A 22336-nucleotide genomic window follows, 5' to 3' on the forward strand; every position below is an offset into this window, starting at 1 on the left:
GGAGTAATGCATGGGGGAACGGAAGGGTGGAGGGATAGAGTGATGCTAATTTGTTTTCCTTTGTCCTCTCTCTCTCTCTCTCTCTCTCTCTCTCTCGTGTATGTTAAGTTACACTAGTGAGTGCACATATGAATCGGGGAGGAGGAGGTCAGGTGTCATGCACCATCACTCCCTGCATTATTCCCCTGAGACAGGTTCTCTTATTGAACCTGGACGTTTAGCAGGCTGTTAGTCCCAGTGATCCCCCTGTCTTCACCCATTGGGGTTGCAGAGAAGTGTGGGGCCATGGCTGGCTTTTTATGTGGATGCTTTGATCTGAACTCGGGTCCCTATGCTCTCACACCAAATGCTCTTATTCAGTGAGCCATCCCCCCATCCTCTCTACTGTTTAATATAATTTAAGACCTTTAAAAGACATTTTCAGCAGTTGGCAAGTATGTTTGACTTTACTCAGTAAAACTTCATCCTGTAGGCTTGAACAGAGTTTATACCGTCAGACACCTTTACTGCTATGTCTGCTTTATGTGTTGCTGGGAATTAGACCCGGGGCTTTGAGCTTGTCAGTCAGGCACCACTGAGCTACATCTCCACCCCATTTATACTTTTCTGTATGTATAATTGTGTTATATATACATGTTCATGTGGGTGTGTGCATGTGGTGTATACACCTGTACATATGTGTGGATGTTTGCAGGAGTTTTCTTCCTCAATTGCTCCCCATCTAACTTTGTGGGACAGGATTTCTCACTGAATTCAGGCTAGCTGGCCCATGAGCTCAAGAGATTTTCCTGTTTCTGCCTCCTAGGCTCTAGGATTATAGACAAAAGCCATGTTTTTTAGAGAGTGTGAATATGGGGGAGATTCAGAACTCAGGCTCTTTACTGATAGCTATCTGTCTAGCCCCCACTTAAACATACAAATTTTTTTTAAAGATTTATTTATTATGTATAGTGTTCTGCCTGCATGTATACCTGCACACCAGGAGAGGGCACCAGATTTCACTATAGATGGTTGTGAGCCACTGTGTAGTTGCTGGGAATTGAACTCAGGACCTCTGGAAGAGCAGCCAGTGCTCTTAACCTCTGAGCCATCTCTCCAGCAATTTATAATTCTTAATTAAAGTCTTTTTTTTTTTTTGATTTTTTTTTTTTTTTTATTTATTTATTTATTAAGGATTTCTGCCTCGTCCCCACAACCGCTTCCCATTTCCCTCCCCCTCCCCCGATCAATTCCCCCTCCCTCATCTGCTCGAAGAGCAATCAGGGTTCCCTGACCTGTGGGAAGCCCAAGGACTGCCCACCTCTATCCAGGTCTCGTAAGGTGAGCATCCAAACTGCCTAGGCTCCCACAAAGCCAGTACGTGCAGTAGGATCAAAAACCCACTGCAATTGTTCTTGAATTCTCAGTATTCCTCATTGTCCGCTATGTTCAGCTAGTCCGGATTTATCCCATGTTTTTTCAGACCTAGGCCAGCTGGCCTTGGTGAGATCCCAATAGAACATCCCCATTGTCTCAGTGTGTGGGTGCACCCCTCGTGGTCCTGAGTTCCTTGCTCGTGCTCCGTCTCCTTCTGCTCCTGATTTGGACCTTGAGATTTCTGTCCGGTGCTCCCGTGTGGGTCTCTGTCTCTGTCTCCTTTCATCGCCTGATGAAGGTTAATATTCCTGAGGATGCCTATGTGTTTGTCTTTGGATTCACCTTCTTATTTAGCTTCTCTAGGAACATGAATTATAAGCTCAATGTCCTTTATTTATGGCTAGAAACCAAATATGAGTGAGTACATCCCATGTTCCTCTTTTTGGGTCTGGCTTACCTCACTCAGGATAGTGTTTTCTATTTCCATCCATTTGTATGCAAAATTCAAGAAGTCCTTGTTTTTTACTGCTGAGTAATACTCTAATATGTATATATTCCATACTTTCTTCATCCATTCTTCCGTTGAAGGGCATCTAGGTTGTTTCCAGGTTCTGGCTATTACAAACAATGCTGCCATGAACATAGTTGAGCATATACTTTTGTTGTATGATAGGGCCTCTCTTGGGTATATTCCCAAGAGTGGTATTGCTGGATCCAGGGGTAGGTTGATCCCGAATTTCCTGAGAAACCGAAACACTGCTTTCCAGAGTGGTTGCACAAGTTTGCATTCCCACCAGCAATGGGTGAGTGTACCCCTTTCTCCACAACCTCTCCAGCAAAGGCTATCATTGGTGTTTTTTATTTTCGCCATTCTGACAGGTGTAAGGTGGTATCTTAAAGTTGTCTTGATTTGCATTTCCCTGATTGCTAAGGAAGTTGAGCATGACCTTAAGTGTCTTTTGGCCATTTGAAGTTCTTCTGTTGAGAATTCTCTGTTCAGATCAGTGCCCCACTTTATAATTGGGTTGATTAGCCTTTTACGGTCTAGTTTCTTGAGTTCTTTATATATTTTGGAGATCAAACCTTTGTCAGTATCAGGGTTGGTGAAGATCTTCTCCCAGTCAGTGGGTTGTCTTTTTGTCTTAGTGACAGTGTCCTTTGCTTTACAGAAGCTTCTCAGCCTCAGGGAGTCCCATTTATTCAATGATGCCCTTAGTGTCTGTGCTGCTGGGGTTATACATAGGAAGTGGTCTCCTGTGCCCATGTGCTGTAGAGTACTTCCCACTTTCTCTTCTATCAGGTTCAGTGTGTTCGGACTGATATTGAGGTCTTTAATCCATTTGGATTTGAGTTTTGTGCATGGTGATAGATATGGATCTATTTTCATTCTTCTACAGATTGACATCCAGTTTTGCCAGCACCATTTGTTGAAGATGCTCTCTTTTTTCCATTGTATACTTTTAGCTCCTTTATCGAAGATCAGGTGTTCATAGGTTTGTGGGTTAATGTCAGGGTCTTCTATTCGATTCCATTGGTCGACTTCTCTGTTTTTATGCCAATACCAAGCTGTTTTCAATACTGTAGCTCTGTAATAGAGTTTGAAGTCAGGGATGGTAATGCCTCCAGACAATCCTTTATTGTATAAGATTGTTTTGGCTATCCTGGGTTTTTTGTTTTTCCATATAAAGTTGATTATTGTCTTCTCCAGATCTGTGAAGAATTTTGATGGGATTTTGATGGGGATTGCATTGAATCTATAGATTGCTTTTGGTAGAATTGCCATTTTTACTATGTTGATCCTCCCAATCCAAGAGCAAGGGAGGTCTTTCCATTTTCTGGTGTCTTCTTCAATTTCTTTCTTCAAAGACTTATAGTTCTTGTCAAGTAGATCTTTCACTTCCTTGGTCAGGGTTACCCCAAGGTATTTTATGCTATTTGTGGCTATCGTGAAAGGTGATGCTTCTCTGATTTCCCTCTCTGCTTCCTTATCCTTAGTGTATAGGAAGGCAACTGATTTTTTGGAGTTGATCTTGTATCCTGCCACATTACTAAAGCTGTTTATCAGCTGTAGGAGTTCTTTGGTAGAATTTTTGGGGTCGCTTATGTACACTATCATATCATCTGCAAATAACGAAAGCTTAACTTCTTCCTTTCCAATACGAATCCCCTTGATCTCCTTATGTTGTCTTATTGCTATTGCTAGAATTTCAAGCACTATATTGAAGAGGTATGGCGAGAGTGGACATCCTTGTCGTGTTCCTGATTTTAGTGGGATGGCTTTGAGTTTTTCTCCGTTTAATTTAATGTTAGCTGTTGGCTTGCTGTAAATAGCTTTTATTATATTTAGGTAGGACCCTTGTATCCCTATTCTCTCCAAGACCTTTATCATAAAGGGGTGTTGAATTTTGTCGAATGCTTTTTCAGCATCTAGTGAAATGATCATATGGTTTTTTTCTTTCAGTTTATTTATATGGTGGATTACATTGATAGATTTGCGTATGTTGAACCAGCCCTGCATCTCTGGGATGAAGCCTACTTGATCATAATGGATAATTTTTCTTATGTGTTCTTGGATTCGGTTTGCCAGTATTTTATTGAAAATTTTTGCGTCGATGTTCATGAGTGAGATCGGTCTGTAATTCTCTTTCTTGGTTGGGTCTTTTTGTGGTTTTGGTATCAGGGTAACTGTAGCTTCATAAAAGGAATTTGGCAATGACTCTTCTGATTCTATATTGTGAAATACATTAAGGAGTATAGGTATTAGTTCTTCTTGGAAGTTCTGGTAGAATTCTGCATTGAAACCATCTGGTCCTGGGCTTTTTTTCGAAGGGAGATTTTTGATAACCATTTCTAATTCTTCGCGAGAAACCGGTCTATTTAGATCATTCACCTGGTCTTGGTTTAGCTTTGGTATGTGGTACTTATTTAAAAAAATGTCCATTTCTTTTGTATTTTCCAGTTTTGTGGCATACAGGCTTTTGTAGTAAGATCTAATGATTCTCTGAATTTCCTCTGTGTCTGTGGTTATGTCCCCCTTTTCATTTCTGATCTTATTTATTTGCGTGTTCTCTCTCTGTCGTTTAATTAGTTTGGATAGGGGTTTGTCGATCTTGTTGATTTTCTCCAAGAACCAGCTTTTTGTTTCATTGATTCTTTGGACTGTTTTCTGTGTTTCTATTTTGTTGATTTCAGCCCTCAGTTTTATTATTTCCAGTCTTCTACTTCTCCTGGGCGCGTCTGCTTCTTTTTTTTCTAGAGCTTTCAGGTGTGTTGTTAAGTCCCCAATGTATGCATTCTCCGTTTTCTTTAAGTGGGCACTTAGTGCTATGAACTTTCCTCTTAGCACTGCTTTCATTGTGTCCCATAGGTTTGAGTATGTTGTCCCTTTATTTTCATTAAATTCAAGGAAGACTTTAATTTCTTTCTTGATTTCTTCCTTGACCCAGGTGTGGTTCAGTAGTTGACTGTTCAGTTTCCATGAGTTTGTCGGTTTTTTGGGGGCAGCGTGGTTGTTGCCTTCTAATTTTAATCCGTGATGATCTGATAAGACACAGGTGGACACTGATATTTTTTTGTATCTGTGGAGGTTTCCTTTGTTTCCGAGTATGTGGTCAATTTTTGAGAAGGTTCCATGAGCTGCAGAGAAGAAGGTATATTCTTTCCTATTTGGGTGGAATGTTCTATAGATGTCTGTTAAGTCCATTTGCTTCATTACCTCCAATAATTCTCTTAATTCTCTATTAGGTTTCTGTCTGATTGACCTGTCCCTTGGAGAGAGCAGTGTGTTGAAGTCTCCTACTACTAGTGTGTGTGGTTTGATGTCTGCCTTGAGTTCTAGTAATATTTCTTTTACATAAGTAGGTGCTTTTATATTGGGGGCGTATATATTCAGGATTGAGACCTCCTCCTGATGAATTGTTCCTGTTATGAGTATAAAGTGACCGTCTCGGTCTCTTCTGATTGATTTTAGTTTGAAGTCAGTTTTGTTAGAAATTAGTATGGCCACACCTGCTTTTTTCTTAGGACCATTTGCTTGAAACACCTTTTCCCAACCCTTTACTCTGAGTAGGTGCCTGTCTTTGTGGTTGAGATGTGTTTCTTGCAAACAGCAGAATGTTGGATCCTGTTTTCGTATCCAATCTTTTAGCCTGTGCCTTTTTATAGGTGAATTGAGCCCATTAATATTAAGTGATATTAATGACCAGTGGTTGTTTACTCCGGTTATTCTTATTGCTTTTGGTAGTAGAGATTGTCTCCCTTCTTTGAGATGTGCTCGTGAAGGGTCATTAGATGCCTGGGTTATTGTAGGCAGTGTTGGCAGTGTTGGATTCCTTGGGTTGCGATTTTCCTTCTATTACTTTCTGTAGGGCTGGATTTGTGGCTACGTATTGTTTAAATTTGTTCTTATCCTGGAATGTTTTGTTTTCTCCATTGATAATGAATGATAGCTTGGCTGGGTATAGTAGTTTGGGTTTGCATCCATGGTCTCTTAGCTTCTGCAGAACCTCTATCCAGGACCTTCTGGCTTTCATAGTTTCCATCGAGAAGTCAGGTGTAAGTCTGATCGGTTTACCTTTATAAGTTACTTGCCCTTTTTCTTTTGCAGCTCTTAATATTTTTTCTTTAACCTGTATATTTTGTGTTTTGATTATTATATGGCGAGGAGATGTTTTTCTTTGATCCAGTCTGTTTGGTGTTCTGTATGCTTCTTGAATATTTAAGTGAATATCTTTCTTTAAGTTGGGAAAGTTTTCTTCCATAATTTTGTTGAAAATATTTTCTGGGCCTTTGAGCTGTGACTCTTCTCCTTCTTCTATTCCTATTATTCTTAGGTTTGGTTTTTTTATTGTGTCCCATAGTTCCTGAATGTTTTGTGTTGAGAATTTGTTGGCTTTGCTGTTTTCTTTGATCTGTTCGTTTATTTTCTCTATGGTGTCCTCAGCATCTGAGAGTCTTTCTTCTAGCTCTTGTATTCTATTGATTATGCTTGTTTCTGTAGACTCTGCTCGTTGGCCTAGATTTTCCATATCCTGCTGGTCCTCAGTTTGTATTATCTTCTTTGCCTTCATTTCAGTTTTCAATTCTTGAACTGTTTCCATTACCTGTTTGATGGTTTTTTCTTGGTTTCCCAGGGTATCATGTACGTATTTACTCATTTCTTCAAACTTTTTGTTATACTTCTCATCCATTTCTATAAGGGCATTTTTTACATGTTGTTTAAGGGACTCTATTATCTTCATAAAGTCGATTTTTTCCATTTCTTCTGTGTTAGGTTGTTCAAATACTTCTGTTGTAAGATCATTGGGTTCTGATGTTTTCATGTTGTTTTTCGGATTATTGGGAGAATTCTTGCCTTGGCGCCTGCCCATCTCCTCCTATTGATCCTATCCAATGGGTCCTTTAAAAACCGGATCAGGTTTCCCTGCTGGCCAAGGGCTCCGCTTACAAAATGCCCTCACTCTCTTTCGTGGTTCCTGCTGCAGGCCAAGAACCCTCTCACCCCTCTGAAGGATCTTCAGGACAGGACCAGGCTCCCCTTGTGCCAGTGACCTGGCCAACCAAAGGCCTACCTCTTTGATTCGATTGTAGTAGGGCGATCTGCTCTCCTTCTTGCACGCCTGTTCCCGCCGCTTGGGTCTGTCTCTGCGCAGGTCCCTGAAAGCCTCTTCCTGTATGCGGTGTTGCTCCGCCGCGTCTGGCCGCTGCCGCTCCGCCTCTGTGCGTCTGGCCGCCGCCGCTCCGCCTCTGTGCGTCTGGCCGCCGCCGCTCCGCCTCTGTGCGTCTGGCCGCCGCCGCTCCGCCTCTGTGCGTCTGGCCGCCGCCGCTCCGCCTCTGTGCGTCTGGCCGCCGCCGCTCCGCCTCTGTGCGTCTGGCCGCCGCCGCTCCGCCTCTGTGCGTCTGGCCGCCGCCGCTCCGCCTCTGTGCGTCTGGCCGCCGCCGCTCCGCCTCTGTGCGTCTGGCCGCCGCCGCTCCGCCTCTGTGCGTCTGGCCGCCGCCGCTCCGCCTCTGTGCGTCTGGCCGCCGCGCTCCGCCTCTGTGCGTCTGGCCGCCGCCGCTCCGCCTCTGTGCGTCTGGCCGCCGCCGCTCCGCCTCTCTCTTTTTTTTTTTTTTTTTGATTTTTGAGACAGGATTTCTCTGTAGTTTTTGGTGCCAGTCCTGGAACGAGCTCTTGTAGACCAGGCTGGCCTCGAACTCACAGAGATCCGCCTGCCTCTGCCTCCCGAGTGCATGTGCCACCACTGCCCGGCTAAAAGTGTATTCTTAAAAGTAGAACAAGGCTCCAAGGCAGTATGTCATTCTAGGTGTAGGTGGCAAAAGATGTCTTAGCAAGCAAGGCAGATGTGTAAATAGGAGTAGAACCAAGGGTCACCTTGACCCCCAAGACAAAGAACAGCTTTTTTTCTGCCAGATTTCTTAATTCTGCCTGTGCCCAGAATGGTGTCTTTTGTTTTTATCACCTCAAATTTCTTATCTCTTATTTCTGCTCGAGTACTTTATCCACCTGGTTGCTCAGTCATTGGCCTAACTCAGGACTGTTGTGATTATGTCTCTTCTGGAGCCTGCTGGTCATCTGCACCCAGCTGTATTCCCCTTAACTGTTGGCCAGCATTTCTGTAAGTCTGTCTCTCGTTCCAGCGTGGGCCTCATGACCACTGGCTCCTGCAGGCCCTCCCCAGCTCCTTCCTTATTTGTGGGGTGAGCACATCAGTGGGCTGGGGTATTTTGACGTATGTACATCATTTCAGTTCTGCTTTCTGTTCCTGTTTGTGGTTCCCCTTCTCAACTTTTGCCCCAGATACCCATGTCCACTAAAATGAAGCTCTCGGGAGCTGCTTGCAAGAGGATATGGATAATTATCTTTTTCTCTTCTTTCCCCTCGTTTTTGGTTTCTGTTGCTGACCTTCCCTTGGACCTGGAGCACAGCTAGTGTTGTATGAATTGTTAGCTGTTGCTATGTTTGACGATGGAGTTTCTGGATGGAGTATTGGAGCTCATGGAGCTGGCCTCTTAGGGATGATGTGCTTGATCTACATGGTGGAGGGCAGGGAGCTGGGTGGAAGTTAAACATGGTAATAATTAGCAGCACAAGCTCTAGAGACAAACAGCTTTGGAATGAATTCTGGTTTTGCCCTGAGTAAACTGATGAGCTGCTCGGAGGTAGCCCCTGTTATATAGTTAGCAAGTGGTAATAACTGTACTGCACACCTCACGGGTTTGTTAGGAATGTGCTGATGTGTGCACACTCTAGCATGCAAAGTGCTTTTCTAGCAGTGCGAACCACTGGCCAGTCAGTAACAGCTAAGCAATAATTATTTTTATCTTTCTGTTGCTTAGTGCTTTAATTTACTTCTTTCCACCCAGAATAATATATTTAACAATTCCTTATAGCTAAAATTGTTATTCTGGGAAATGTGAAGATCTCTTTGAGCCTTTTCTATTGCATTTTATTTGAAACTTTTGTTTTATAAGCTTACAGGATTGTAGCAAAGAGATGCTTTTCTTTCTTGAAGTAATTTTTCTCTCAGGTAGACATGTAAAAAGAATATCAAACTATTTCTGTTTTTTTTCTCTATGCTATTTTGAGTTTTGTCAAAATGTGAAGGGAAAATTTGGTAATGGACATTGTTAGAATGACCTTTTATTAATCAGACTACTAAAATGGTAATTCTTTCTAGTAGCTGAGTGCCTACTGTTTTATCAGCTAATATTAAAATGTGAATGAATGAGATGAATGTAATTTATGCCCTGGCAATGCTGACGCATGTGTGGGCACCCTGTAAATGGCGGTTCTGTTTCATGGTCTAAGTTAATGAGGACAACTCTTCCTCAGGAGGGCACCAGATCTCATTACAGATGGTTGTGAGCCACCATGTAGTTGCTGGGAATTGAACTCAGGACCTTTGGAAGAGCAGGCAGTGCTCTTGACCGCTGAGCCATCTCTCCAGCCCATGTTAAAATGCTACTAAATACAAATCAACTTTAGGGTTTTCACTGTTGGCACATTTTGTGCTCTATGGGGTTTAAGCACAGAACACTTCAGTCTGTGTTCTGGAATCAGCCCTTCCACTAACTTGTGACCTGGTCTTGGCCAGTTTCTTAACTCTCTCAACTATCCTTTACTAACCTTTGGTATGAGGTTGGCTTTGCCCATCGCTAATGCACCTTGAATTCTGCCCACCGAGTGCCTCTGGCCTGTGGTGCTCTGCATGAGGACAGCAGGGTGGCACAGGTTCTGGGTTTAGCCGTAATGATTGCCCTTGGTGAGTTGCTCCTAGGCAGTATTTTCATCCTGACTTTGAAGGAGCTAGAAATACAACTACAAAGTACATTTCAATTCAACATTTGTCATTTCTACTACCGTATATTTGTGGCTTCTGTTTGCTTGGTTGTAGGCCAGTTGGAGAAGAAAGAGCATCAGTAAGGAAAAGTCCTTACAGTATGTCTTGTTTATCCTGGCTTCTAATGCCTTGTACCGTGCTACTACGTGGTAGGTAGGTGTTTGCCTCCACCCCCTTTTGAGATGGAGTCCTGCTGCCAATTATATATTGACTTAGATTTTGAGATCCTCTTCCCTCAGATGCCCTGATGAGATCACAGGCAGATACTTGATTTACATGGTACAGATCATTAAGAAACCTTGAATTGAAAAAATTGGCCACAAATTAAAGTGAAAAAAGCAGAAGAGTAAAATGAAATATAGAGCATGTGTCTAGAATATTGGTATTGTAGAAATCTGCTGGAACTTACTGAGAGTTTTAGGTAATATGGTGACTATTTAGTAAACATTCACTTATTTAATCCTAATAGCCATACTGTGAGTAGATGCTACTACTATCCTACTTGATAGGGAAGAGTACTGTGTTGTGTGTTGTTTTTGCTCTTTACTCTTTTGGCTTTTGTGGGGGTCCACCACCCAACTCCCAAATAAATCACACATGGCAACTTATTCTTACTTAGTAATGACTGGCCTTAGCTTGGTTGTTTCTTTCTAGCTTTTGTAACTTAAATTATCCCAACTATCTTTTGTCTCTGGGCTTTTTCCTTTTCTTCCTTCTGTATATCTTACTCCATGACTGGCTGAGAGGCTGGGTTGCTGGCCCCTGAATCCTCTCCTTGTTCTCGCATTGCTTCTTCTCTTCCTCAGTTCTCCTTCTTGTTTATCTTCTCTGCCTGCCAGCCCCTCCTATCCTTGCTCCTGCCTCACTATTGGCCGTTCAGCTTTTTATTAGACCATCAGGTGTTTTAGACAGGCAAAGAATCACAGCTTCATAGAGTTAACCAAATGCAGAATAAACAAAAGTCACACACCTGAAAATAATATTCCCCGACAGTATTGTGGAGTCTCTGCAAACCCCAGGGTTAGCCGAGTCATGATCCTCATGAGGCATGAAAGAAATCCGCTTCAACACTACTTAGATGGTGTTGGTTTAGAGTCTGACACTCGGCAGTTTATTTTAGTCATATTTAAATTAAGCACAGCAGAATTTTGGAAAAAAGTTTCTGATGATTATTAACAATCCCATGTATACAACAAAGTTTAGGACATGTTTATATTGAAACTCTTTGCAAACTCTTTGGCCTCTTCTATAAAGATGGGTACTGTTGCTGGGTGGTGGTTGCATATGCCTTTAATCCCAGCTCTCGGGAGGTACAGGCCAACAGATCTCTGTGAGTTTGAGGCCAGCCTGATCTACAGAGTGAGTTCAAGGACAAGCTCCAAAGTTACACAGAGAAACCCGTCTCAAAAAAAAGATGGGTAATGTTAACTCAGAAACAATGGTCAAGATAAAGGGTATAGGGAAAATGACTGAGATAAACCTTATAGTCTGTGGGTGAGTGAGGCTTGGCCTGGCCTCACAGGCAGAACAGAAGTCACCTAGGCTGTTGTAAAGTATAAGTTACATTTCCCATGCTGATGGGTTTTATTGACTGAGAAGAATGCCTCTAAAGATAAAGGTCTAGGGAGGAAGAGTCTGGGGCAGCCAGGTGTGACCTGGCCCTACAGATGGCACAGGTCACCAGGCTGTTAATTACATCCATTCCCAGCTTTGTGGGCAGAAAACAGACAACCCATGTGTTTGAACTATTCTGCTTCTCTGGCACTACAAGAACCTTGTGCCCTCTAGTTATATCATATATTTGTAATATTTTGTTTTTCTGGAAAAACTCCAAAGAGTCACTCTCTTATTTTGTAATGCCTGTCAGAATAAGCCAGGTTGTGCTGCTATAGTAAAACCCCCAAACTTCAGTGATAAACATATCCGTCTTACTGTATTTCCAATGTAATGAGCAAGGGGCTGACTGAGTCTTCCTTTCAACATGTGTTTTCATGATGACTGGAAAAGTATAGAAAGGGACTATGGAATGTCAAGCACATGCTCCACAGAGAACTTAACACAGATTATTTCTTTTTCATGGTTTCTTGGCTTGTGCTGGTTCATCAATGGTCCTAAGCCACAGAGTAGAGAGACAAGAAGTTTTGGAGCGCCTTGAGGTAGAGATGGTACTCATGACTGCTGTACTTGGTCATTTACCCACCCACCAGCCCATGTGCTGAACATGGACCAGTGTCTTTCATAATCAGGGTAGGAAGGTAGAAAGGGGGACAGACTGCATGGGAACCTTGACTATTGTAAAGAATTGAGTCTGTACTGAGGATTAAGTGAGAAGCCTTTTGAGCATCAGTAGTAGCAGAGTGACATGTTTTAACTGATGTGATCTGGCTATTGTGTTAATGGACTATGGAGGAGAACTGGGTGGAGCAGAAAGAGTAGGCTACTGAAAAAGGATTCAGATGTCAGTGTTGGATTAAATTAGTAGGCTAGTAGCTGAAGTGTGAGAAGGGTTCAAGGTCAGGAGTTTCTTTGAAGATACAGTAGAGAGTACAGTTGTGTAGAGATGTGGGCTGAGAGGTAAGTAGAGGTTGATGGTTCCATGGTTTCTTGACCCGAAAGGATTGGAAGATGAAATTGTCACTAAGATGGGGAAAGCTTCGGGAGGAGTAAGTTTGGGCGTGGGAGGAGACGAAGAACTTGTTCCTAGACTTGCTGTTTGAGTCAGGAGTTCATTTGACAGGTGGAGCAGGAAATATTTGAGCCTCTTCATATGCAGATAAGCTGTAAAGTCACGGATGGAAAAGAACAACCGAGGAGGCAGCGAAGATGTTTTCTTGTAGATGCTCATCTTAGCTGGGCATGGTGAAGAGCGCTTGCAGTTCCTGCCAGTCAGGAGGCAGGGGCGGGAGGAGCACTTGGTGACCTGGCCAGCCTAGATCAGTGCGACAGGGCCGTAGAGCATGTCAAGGGCATGATTGCAGCCACTGGCCATCTCATCTGTACTTTCTACTTCTCAATATCTTTCAAATTACAATGAATCAGGTAATGATCGGTTTAAAAAGGAATAATAAAAATTTGCTTTGTTTTGACTGACAGGCAGTATGTGATAGCGTTGGAGCCTAGGCCTGGGCACTCTGAGGCCATCAGTACCATGGCCCTGACCCGGGTAGACATAGTCTCAATTGTTTCTCCTTTACTGTGCCTCCACGGCAGCTTTGCGTCTGTTCTCTTTTACTTCCTGTCTTTTGTTTACAACCAGGGCAAGGATTAATAAAAGGAGGAAAAAAATGTGTCCTTTCCTACCTCATTTCTCTATGATTACAAGAGGAATAGAGGGGAAGAACCAGTAAGAAAGATTGCCAAGAGGAATTTGGGTGTATCTGAAAGGGAGTGAAAGCCACAGAAATCTGACCAGAGCTTGCATTTGCTCCAACCCTTTGACCTCTCCCATCTGTCTGCTTTTAGTCTGACTGCAGCAGCAACATGCACACACTTACTCCCATGGTTACTCCCACAGTTTCCCCCACGGTTCCATCCCCCCCTTCCCCTGCGGCTGCTTTTAGGCCATTGTCAAACCCTTTCTAGGTGGTCCCTCACCTCAACTGTTCTGCCCCAACTTAATTTTCTCCTCCCTGTGTCCATCCCCTCAGCACAAATAATCCCAGTCATAAATAATAGATACCATTTGAGCCATTTCTGTGTGCCAGGCAGTGTTCCAAGCACTTCAGTCATTTTCAGAGTGGCCCTATCTTGGTCCTAATATCTCTAATTTATTCATGAGGAAATGTAACCACAGGGGTTAGCTATTTTCATCACTATTCCAGTCTGCCCCCCTGATATTTCTATGTGAAGTTTCTTGTAGGTTTGACTCTTTCTCTGCAGGCCGATTATTACAAAACATTTGAGGATATGTTTATATAAATTAAGCATGGCTTTGGACACAGCAGTTTGACTTCTCCTTAGGAGCTCATTTTCTGCCTGGGCCACAAAAATATAACAAGCTAAGAAGATTATAGCTGGGACTGGAGCAATGGCTCCGTGGTTACATACAAGCTGCTCCTTCAGAGGACCAGAAATCAATCCCTAGCACCCACATGACTGCTCACAACCATCTAACCTTGTTCCAGGGGTCTAATGTCCTCTTCTCTTCTCCAACGGTACTTTACACACGTGCACAGAATACACGAGGGCAAAACACCTATCCACATAAAGTAATTAAAACGATTACACTTGGAATGGTTATCTTGAAACAAATATGTGGGAGGGGGTGGTGTGTTTATGCGTCTGTGTGGCGTGTGTGAGGACAGTTTCTCTGAGGAAAGGACCTTGGACCTGAGCAGAAAGAAAACCTGAGAACCTGAGGTGTCAGTTATTTTGGACTCGTTTCTCTTGTAATCTTTTCACTTGTAATGTTAGTGTTGATTCCATCTGTCGTCTATTATTTTCATTTGTGTACCCCCACTGTTGTAACCCCATTGCTGTGGTACCCTAACTTCTGGAAAAGAAGACCAGTTGGTTGTCTCTGTAGATCCCTTTCTACTATTGTCCCCATGGGTCACGTTCATCATCTAAATCAAGTCACTCTTCCGCTCAGAATGTGCCAGGGTTGCCTATTGTTTGCTATATTAAGAACACTATCCTGAGCTTAGCTTGGTGACTTGTGCCTGTAATCCTAGCACTTGGAAGACCAAGACTGGAGGGTTGTCATGAGTTCAAGTCAGCTTGAACTACAGCGTGAGACGCTGTCTTAGGCCAAGGGAGGAATGGGGGGGGGGGGGCGGGGAGGAAACAGAATCTGGTTGCATTGATGGGTTTTCACTCTGTGCCTCCAGTTTCTAATCTGCTCTCCACACACGTTCATTCCTTTCCCGTCTCCGTTCCCAGCCCACATTGTTACCTCCCATTGTCTCTCGGTTAGCCCTTCCTGCCCTTATCAGCCTCATCCACTCGTCCATTTCTAAAGCTCCCTCGCAGACACTACCACTGCCAGTCTGTAGCGTACGGCTGGGCAGCTCTTTATACTTTTCTGGTGGCAGGTGTCTTATCTTGCCTTATGTTGGGGTATTTGCTTTGTACCCTTCTGTTAGTGCCCCTGCCCCTTTGTTTTTGAGATAGATTCTCAGTGCATATAGGCTCAAACTGTGATCCACCTGCCTCTGCATCCACCGTGCCTAGTTTACAGGGTGTGCCGCCATACTTGACTTGCATTCCTTTTGAAAAACTGGACTGTATTTTTTGACATCACCTGTGCTCTCCCATGGCACCGCACATTATTGCACTTAGCATATATTGTCTCCACAACTCTTGTTAATCTGTAGCTTGTGCTCTTCCTCTCGTCCACATTGATATACACTGAAGTAGGAAAGAGCCGTTTGTATGGAGATGGTGATAGCTACGTAAATTTATGTCTAGCTTTTGTTTCTTCTTGATGAACTAATTATCAGATAAAAAGGTCTGTTTGTTTTTACTGTGCTCCTCTTGACAGTCCTTAAGCTGTCCCTAGAAGTTTATTTTAGTCCTCCTTCCAGCTCACCTATAAGGAGATTCAGATGCTGACAATTAATTCGCTGCTTTTCTTCCTTTGGCATATAGATTGTAGTTTAGTGCTTGCTTTGGAAGCATGAGGACCTGAGCTTGATCCCTAGAAACTCATGTTTCAAAAAAAAAATATGAACATCCTGGTGTATGCTCGTCATTCTAGCACAGGGAGGCAGAGACAGGAGCATCCCTTGGGCTTGTCGACTGGCTGTTCGGGTAACTCCAGGCCAGTGAGAGACCTTGTCTCAAAATAAGGTAGATAGGTTTTGAGGAGTGACATCTGAGGTTGTTCTCTGGCTTCTACACATGGATGGAAACACACATACGCACAATAAAACAAAAGAGAAAAATGCCTTCTTAAAGGTCATTGCTGGCAGGGGCTGTATCTCATTGGTGGAGTTTGTACTTAGCATGGTCATGGCATGTATGTGTGTACACATGTACACACGTGTGTGCACACACACACATTAAACATACTTGTATGGTGGCTAATTGTCTCCCATTCAAGTGCACTAGAGAGCTAAAGGAAATATGATTTTGTTAAAGCACAAGGCTAATTTTGTAGAAATGTTCACTTGTCCTCACATGCACTCCTCACTCAAGTAGCTGTGCTACCACTGGTGAGAACGGGTCTCCAGCTAATCCCGCCTCCGCCAAGCCCACGGTGTCATGCATCTTCCCACTCACATTTTATAGGCGGACAGTCAGGAAAACCCAGGCTGTCAATGTCTGCTTTCCTCGGGAGCTTCCTTTGAGCAGTGCTGCATTTAGGACGTGCTGTTTGGAGATGAGAAGAAAACTTTCCTTTGCTCCCTGCAGGTCTGCTGGAATAAATTAGAACACAGATGAAACTGGAGGAAATATACACAGTCAGTGAACATGCACAGGGAATATCACAGGAATATGACCTCTGATAATTCGGTATGATTCAGGTACTTACTCTGGAAAGTATGTGAGGTTGTTGACAACTCGGAGGGCTCCTAATCTGAAGACTGAAATTAATTAGCTTGTAAAATGTTTCTTTTTGGAATTAGAATGAGTCTAAAGGACAGGCATTATCTGGTGATGAAATTCATTCCCCAGTCTTCCTTTTGTTATAGATAGGTTTGAGATGGGGCTCTGGGGTCCCAGCAATGGTGGAGATTCTGTCCCCGCAGAAGGTCTTTCATGTCCTCTAGTGCCTTCTAACTCCTTTCTCTTCCCACTCTGTTATACAGCATTGTGGCTTTGAGAAAATGCTTTTAAAAGTTATTAAATTTTAATAAGTGCCATTATTACTAATTCACATTCTTTTCCCCACCATGTGTGTTGTGTGTGTGTGAGAAACACTTTGATACAGGTGTCATTTAGGGAAGTATTCTATAGGAGTCCACAGATGATAAAAGGTGTGCTATATTGGTCTACACCCAGTAAGTCTGGCCAACTACACTGTGGTTTAATTACCTCATTTAAACAAAGAACTGCAGGCCGGACAATGACTCTGACTCATCAGATAGGAGAGTAAGGAAGTACTTGTTATTCTTGGTCGATTTTCATTTCTGTGTAGTTTGAGGCAGGGTCATGCTGCAGACACTGTCCTTTTAAACACTCGGAAATCTCTGCCACTTCCTGAGGCTGATGGCTTCTTCCTCTGAGGGAGCAGCTCAAGGGACACAGCAGGGAAAAGCAGGGTGACAGCTCTCTTGTCCTTGGTGCTGATGGACTTCCTTTCTTTCCCTCGACTTTTGTCTTTTCATGACAATGAGAAGTTCCTGCTAAGAGGGGACTTCTGTTTGCCCAAGCCTGTGCTCTAATTTCTAAGGCGTAACCACTCTTTATAAGGCAGGAGCCCATGGATACTAATTTGTACACAAGTGTTTCCGATCCTGAGTGCATCTGCCTCTATCTTACTTGTCTGAGGACCTGGAAATTCTGTAGCACCAAGACTCATCTTTCTGAACACACAGCTCTCAAGTACAGGCAACTCTAGGTGAGGACATGCATTCCCTGGCTTGACTTGTGCATTCTGAGCCATCTTTCCTTGACCTTCTAAGAAGTCTTCACTCTCCACCTTTGCTCAGTTTTGGAGAACTGAAATAATAATGCAAGTGATTTTTAAGCTCTACCTAAAGACCTTGATGAAAACTGGATTTGGTTCTTCAGGTTGAACACCTTAAGACTAAATGCTTATATTCCCTAACATCCTTCCCAGATACAGGTATCCCAGACTAGTAAAGATTGTAACAAGTATTAGTGTGTTTACAATCCTTTCTAAAAACCGCTCTGCTATTTTTCCTGTCTCTCTTAGCCTAGTCACTTGGGGCTGCCTGATTTCATCATCTTCACAGCTATCCCCCAGATCTAGCCACTGTAGGCTTTCATGATTTCTTCCTGGTTTATACCCGCCTCTTCACGTCAGTGCCTTCCTTTCTGCAATGCTTGCCAGTCAACTTAGGACCTTGCTGCAAGCTAGGCAAGTGCTGTGCCACCAAGCCACTCCCCAGCCTCATTCATGCCACGTGTCTGCATTTCTCGGGGTTTCCTCCTGTTCCATGTAACTCCAGAGTACATTATAATAGCTTTTCAGTCTCTCTGTTCTTCCACCCCAGACTAGCTTCTCCCTTCCAGTCCAGCCTTACTGGACCTCGCTTCAGTTTTAATTTTCCTCCAAGACTCTCTCCAACTGACCTGGCCAGGTAGGAGCTATCTTTCTCCACACCACCCTACAATTTACTGTCTGTGGTATCCACCTGGCTGCTAAATGTGCTCTAATTTATGAGACTGTCTGAGCTGTAATTATTTCTTGGAATGTGATTTAACAGGTAGTTGTTCTTTATATAGAGTTATACTCACAGGGGGCATAATGCACTTTGACTTTCTATTAAGATAAAAATAATTTGAAAACCTGTAGGTTGGTTGCTCAGTGGTATGCACTTTTGTTTAAAAGATGCCATGACCCACTATTATCTTATAAAACATTGTCTAGCTCATACAAAGATAAATGTTTCTCATAATGGCAAAATAAGGCTAGGAACGGGCCTACCACAGGGTGAGCCTAAGATAAGAACATAAGGTTGGAAAGAGATATGTGAGGATGGGAATTCAGAGGAGACAATTCATGGTGAAAACAACTTCCTCTGCAGGAAAATGGTTCTGTTTGAGGAAAAGAGACTTTGGCATTTATCTCTTAGACAAACTCCACAGGGAAAATTAAGGGGGCATCAGGAGCAAAAAGAGCCCTTTACTCTAGGGTCTAAGTGAACTTTCTCACCAGCGGAGAGACCAGAGTGTTGTTACAACTAGAAAAGTTTACTGTAAACCTTGCCTCCATAGTGACAGTATTTTTATAACGAGATTTTTATTGTGGGGAGGTGGGGGCAAGGAAGGGAGGAGAGAATGGGATTTAGGGAGGCCTAGCCGGAGTTAAGATGTATGTAAAGCTGAAAACAATCCTGACACTTGCTAAGTTAATTTAAAACTTAATAAAAAAAAGTTTGGCTGGAGATACCCTAGGCAAATGGCTAATGCCGCTCTTAGAAGCCACTTTCATTAAGTGAAAATCCCAGTGTTAGGAGTGGACTGCCTCCCTGTGAGTTGATCAGGGTGGTCCCTTAAGCTTCCAAACATTGTAGGCCAATGCCATGGCTGTTGGTTTCCCACCACAACTAGATTATAAGACCCTATAGCTGAAGAAGCCACTGGTTACAGGACACAGAGAAAACAAACTGGAACGAGATGGAGGCTTCCTTCCAGCCTGCTAGCCTTCATGGTTTCAGAGGTGCCACCCAAGCTGCCAGGGGAGGATTGTCATCAGCAGTCTTACTTAATGTGCACCCTTTGTGCAGAGCTACTAGCTGGCCAGAGCCACTAGTCTAGGAGTGGAAAGTCTGCTGTAGGAGGAAGCAACCTTCTGTTGGTTTATTCCAAAGGAGAGGCTCCACTTCTGGTTCTATAAACCCCAGGAAAGCCCTTGTCTAGGGAGGTCAGATTCCCCAGTTGGGAAGCTGCTGATGCTGGGTTGATGAATGGGCATGATGTAACTGTCAAATTGCATCCTTAATAATTGTGTTTATGCTTATAGAGTAAAGCAGTAACTGCAGAGACTCATAACTCGTCAAAGGGCTGAGAATCAGTAACTGTTGAATGCTTAGGCATGAACAAGACATCTCTTGCCCTGTCCTAGCCTCAGGGAAAACTGCAGAAGAGAGGTGGAAAGAATGTAAGCCCAAGGAAGGATTGTAGTTGGGCACAGCATGGCAATTGGACTTCAGAACTCGCAGAAACTACAATTATCTGCACAAAATGGGGTCCATGTCCCACCTCATGAAGCCCCACCCTCCCTCCCTGAGGATTCGTCAGTAGTAACGGCTTATAGAGAAGGAAGAAACATTTTCTCTAGTGGCATAGTTGCTGGAAAGGTGCCCCTGTTCCTGTAACATGCAGCCCTAGTGAAAAACATTGGGTCATTAGGAAGAAAATGGGCAAAGCACTTGTCATGCAACTGTGAAGACTTTAGTTTGAATCCCCTAAGCTCACAAAAAGCCAGGGATGGCAGTGCCTCTGTAGTCCCAGGGCTTCTACGGCAGGATAGGAGTTGGAGACAGGAAAACCCTGCAATCTCGTGGACCAGCTTAGCCAAGTCTACACAATGCTGAAAAAGCAAAGAGACCCTGTTTCAAGATGCAGTGTGAGGCTTACCGACCAGTCATCCTCTGACTTCCGTACATGAGCTGTGGCACCTGAGTGCCCTTCCCCAGAGGTGCGATGTGAAAGTAGAAGGGGTACTAACCGGGAAAGTGGAGAGGTTCACTGGGAGTGAGCACTGGACAGGAGGGGTAGCAGGTGAGCGTGATAACAAATGCAGCACAGACTATAAAAATCATGTGTGTGGCTCTTGGTCAGACACGTAATGGCAAGACTCTCTTTGAACCTCCACACCCTTCTCAGGTATGTGTCAGATTTTTCCTAGGTGCCTTTCTCTTTTATGGCTGAATATAAACTTCAAATAAAACTTTTCTATGGCAAAGTCATAAATCCTGGTCTTGCCTGTGTAGAGGCAAAGTATCTGAAAAGACCTGTTCAGGATGCTGAGTGGTCCATTGGGCGGTGTCTCCTGCTCCGTACTCCCATGGGCCAATAGTTTACAGATCTTCCTTGCCAAAGCTTTCCTTTTGTTTTCAACAAGAGCAGGTATATAACACACACTTCCATCCTCTAGCCTTCCTCAGGCTCTTGATTTCTCTTTCTTGCTCTCCCTCGGTGTTCACATGCTTGTTTACCTGCAGGGCTTATTGAAGTTTTTTGACTTGCATGTGGAGAGAGGAGAGCAGAATCTCATCTATTCTGAGGATGACTAAAAGTGGTCATTCCACAATGATGAGCTCCAATGATGAGGCATGGAGGAAAATCTCACTGGCAAATGATGATGATTGCCATCTCATGGCGGGGTGCCAGCACTGTAGTTTTCAAGGGAGGGGATGCTTTATTAAGTATAAATGACAGACTAATTATTGTACCTTAGTCAGCTTACCTCTGAATGTGCCACTTCGTTTTTTCTCTCTTGGAGTTTGTACTAGCAGAGTTGTAAGGCATGCTTGCTTTGTTTTATTTGGGTGCTGAGGCTCAAACCCAGGGCTTTGATGCTAGGCTATCCTATCCCTTTTTTGACTGACCTCTGTGATGCTCTGTCAGAAGAAAGCTGTGGATTTGATGGCGTGCTCACCTTTCCTGTGATCTGCCGCCAGACACTAAGCACCGTGAACACAAGACCGTGTGCATCTTGTTCACCCGCACATTTCTGCTGATTGCCCCATGGCGGTGACTCAAGAAACACGTGTCCTGTCAGTGTGTTTAGCCAGTGATGGCCATTTGTTTGTACATCCTATTAACTCTGGGCAGTTGTCATCAAAGATGTTGGTGTAGTGCCAGCACACCTGAAAGTCATCAAAGGAAGCCACAGGGTCTCTTTTGAACTTGCTGTGATTGTTCTAAGTTTTGGTTTAGCTGAGGATGTCCTCTGCCCTTCCTTTATCTTTTTTACAGTGCTCCAAAACAATACGTAGTCTGTAGAGTGTATTTTTAAGACGATGATAAGAAGTCCCTGGAGGTCATTTTATAGTGAATCAGTATTGAAAATTGGATGTTGGAGTTCCCCGGGAGGAAAGGAACTTAGGATTGCTTTCTTTAGTTGCTTCCTTTGGCGGACACTGCTCATGTGGGGACTTGGTAAAATTCCCCCCTCCCCCATATCCTTTAAAAGTCATGCACTTTTCAGTGTAACAAAATAGTCTTTTTAGTACAATCATCTACAAGGAAAGCCTTGCGTGTTTTCTAAATTACTGTGTGTCACAAGTTTGATTTGCAGAGGATTCTCCCAGGGCAAGGATGATTCATATTTTAGCTTCATGAGAAAGTATTGTTCTTGCATGTTCTTCCTTAACGCATGCAGTTTCTCGGTTGAGGATAAAGGTCAGTGGTAGAGCAATTTCCTGGGAAGCATGGTGCTTGCTCCCCAGTCCCCATCTTGATTTTGTTAGTTGCCATACTGAAATAAAGTATATACTGTACTGGTCCCCTTCCTGCCACATTCACTTTCCCTCCTGCTGTCATGTAAAATATCTTCACCTATCTATATAGATATTTGAATCTAGACTCTGTATTTCAGAGAAAACAGGCAATACTTGTTTTTTTGTCCACATCGCCTTCTCTCGTTCTCCATTCTCTTTAAATCCCCCTCTTTCACTAAAATGATCCCCCCCACATATATGAAAACTAGGTTGTGTGTATGACAAAAAGCAAGTAACATTTACATTTACCTGAGTCTGATATATCTCACTTAACCCAGTGGTTCTTAGCCTTCCTAATCCTGTGACCCTTTAATACAGTTCCTCATGTTGTGGTGACCCCCAACCATAAAATTATTTTCATTGCTAGTTCCTAACTGTAATTTTGCTACTGTTATGATCATAATATAAACAACAGATATTTCTGATTGTCTTAGGCAACCTCTGTGAAAGGGTTGGTCGACCCCCATAGAGGTTGTGGCCAATAGGTTGAGAGCTACTGACAGCCAAATGATCCCTATTATTCATTTCCCCAAATAATACAATTATACTATTCATAGCACA

General features: G+C 43.4%; 1 protein-coding gene across 2 annotated transcripts in view; it reads left to right on the top strand.

Annotated features, from left to right (window-relative positions):
* LOC121458669 (prolylcarboxypeptidase) overlaps window positions 1-22336 on the top strand; it is a 51752-nt gene that overhangs the window by 2981 nt on the left and 26435 nt on the right. The gene's annotated exons all lie outside the window — the stretch shown is intronic.

The sequence above is a fragment of the Microtus oregoni genome, unplaced genomic scaffold, assembly GCF_018167655.1.
Source record: "Microtus oregoni isolate MIOR12 unplaced genomic scaffold, Mior012 000000F_ref0000247, whole genome shotgun sequence".
In the NCBI taxonomy this organism is placed as follows: Eukaryota; Metazoa; Chordata; class Mammalia; order Rodentia; family Cricetidae; genus Microtus; species Microtus oregoni.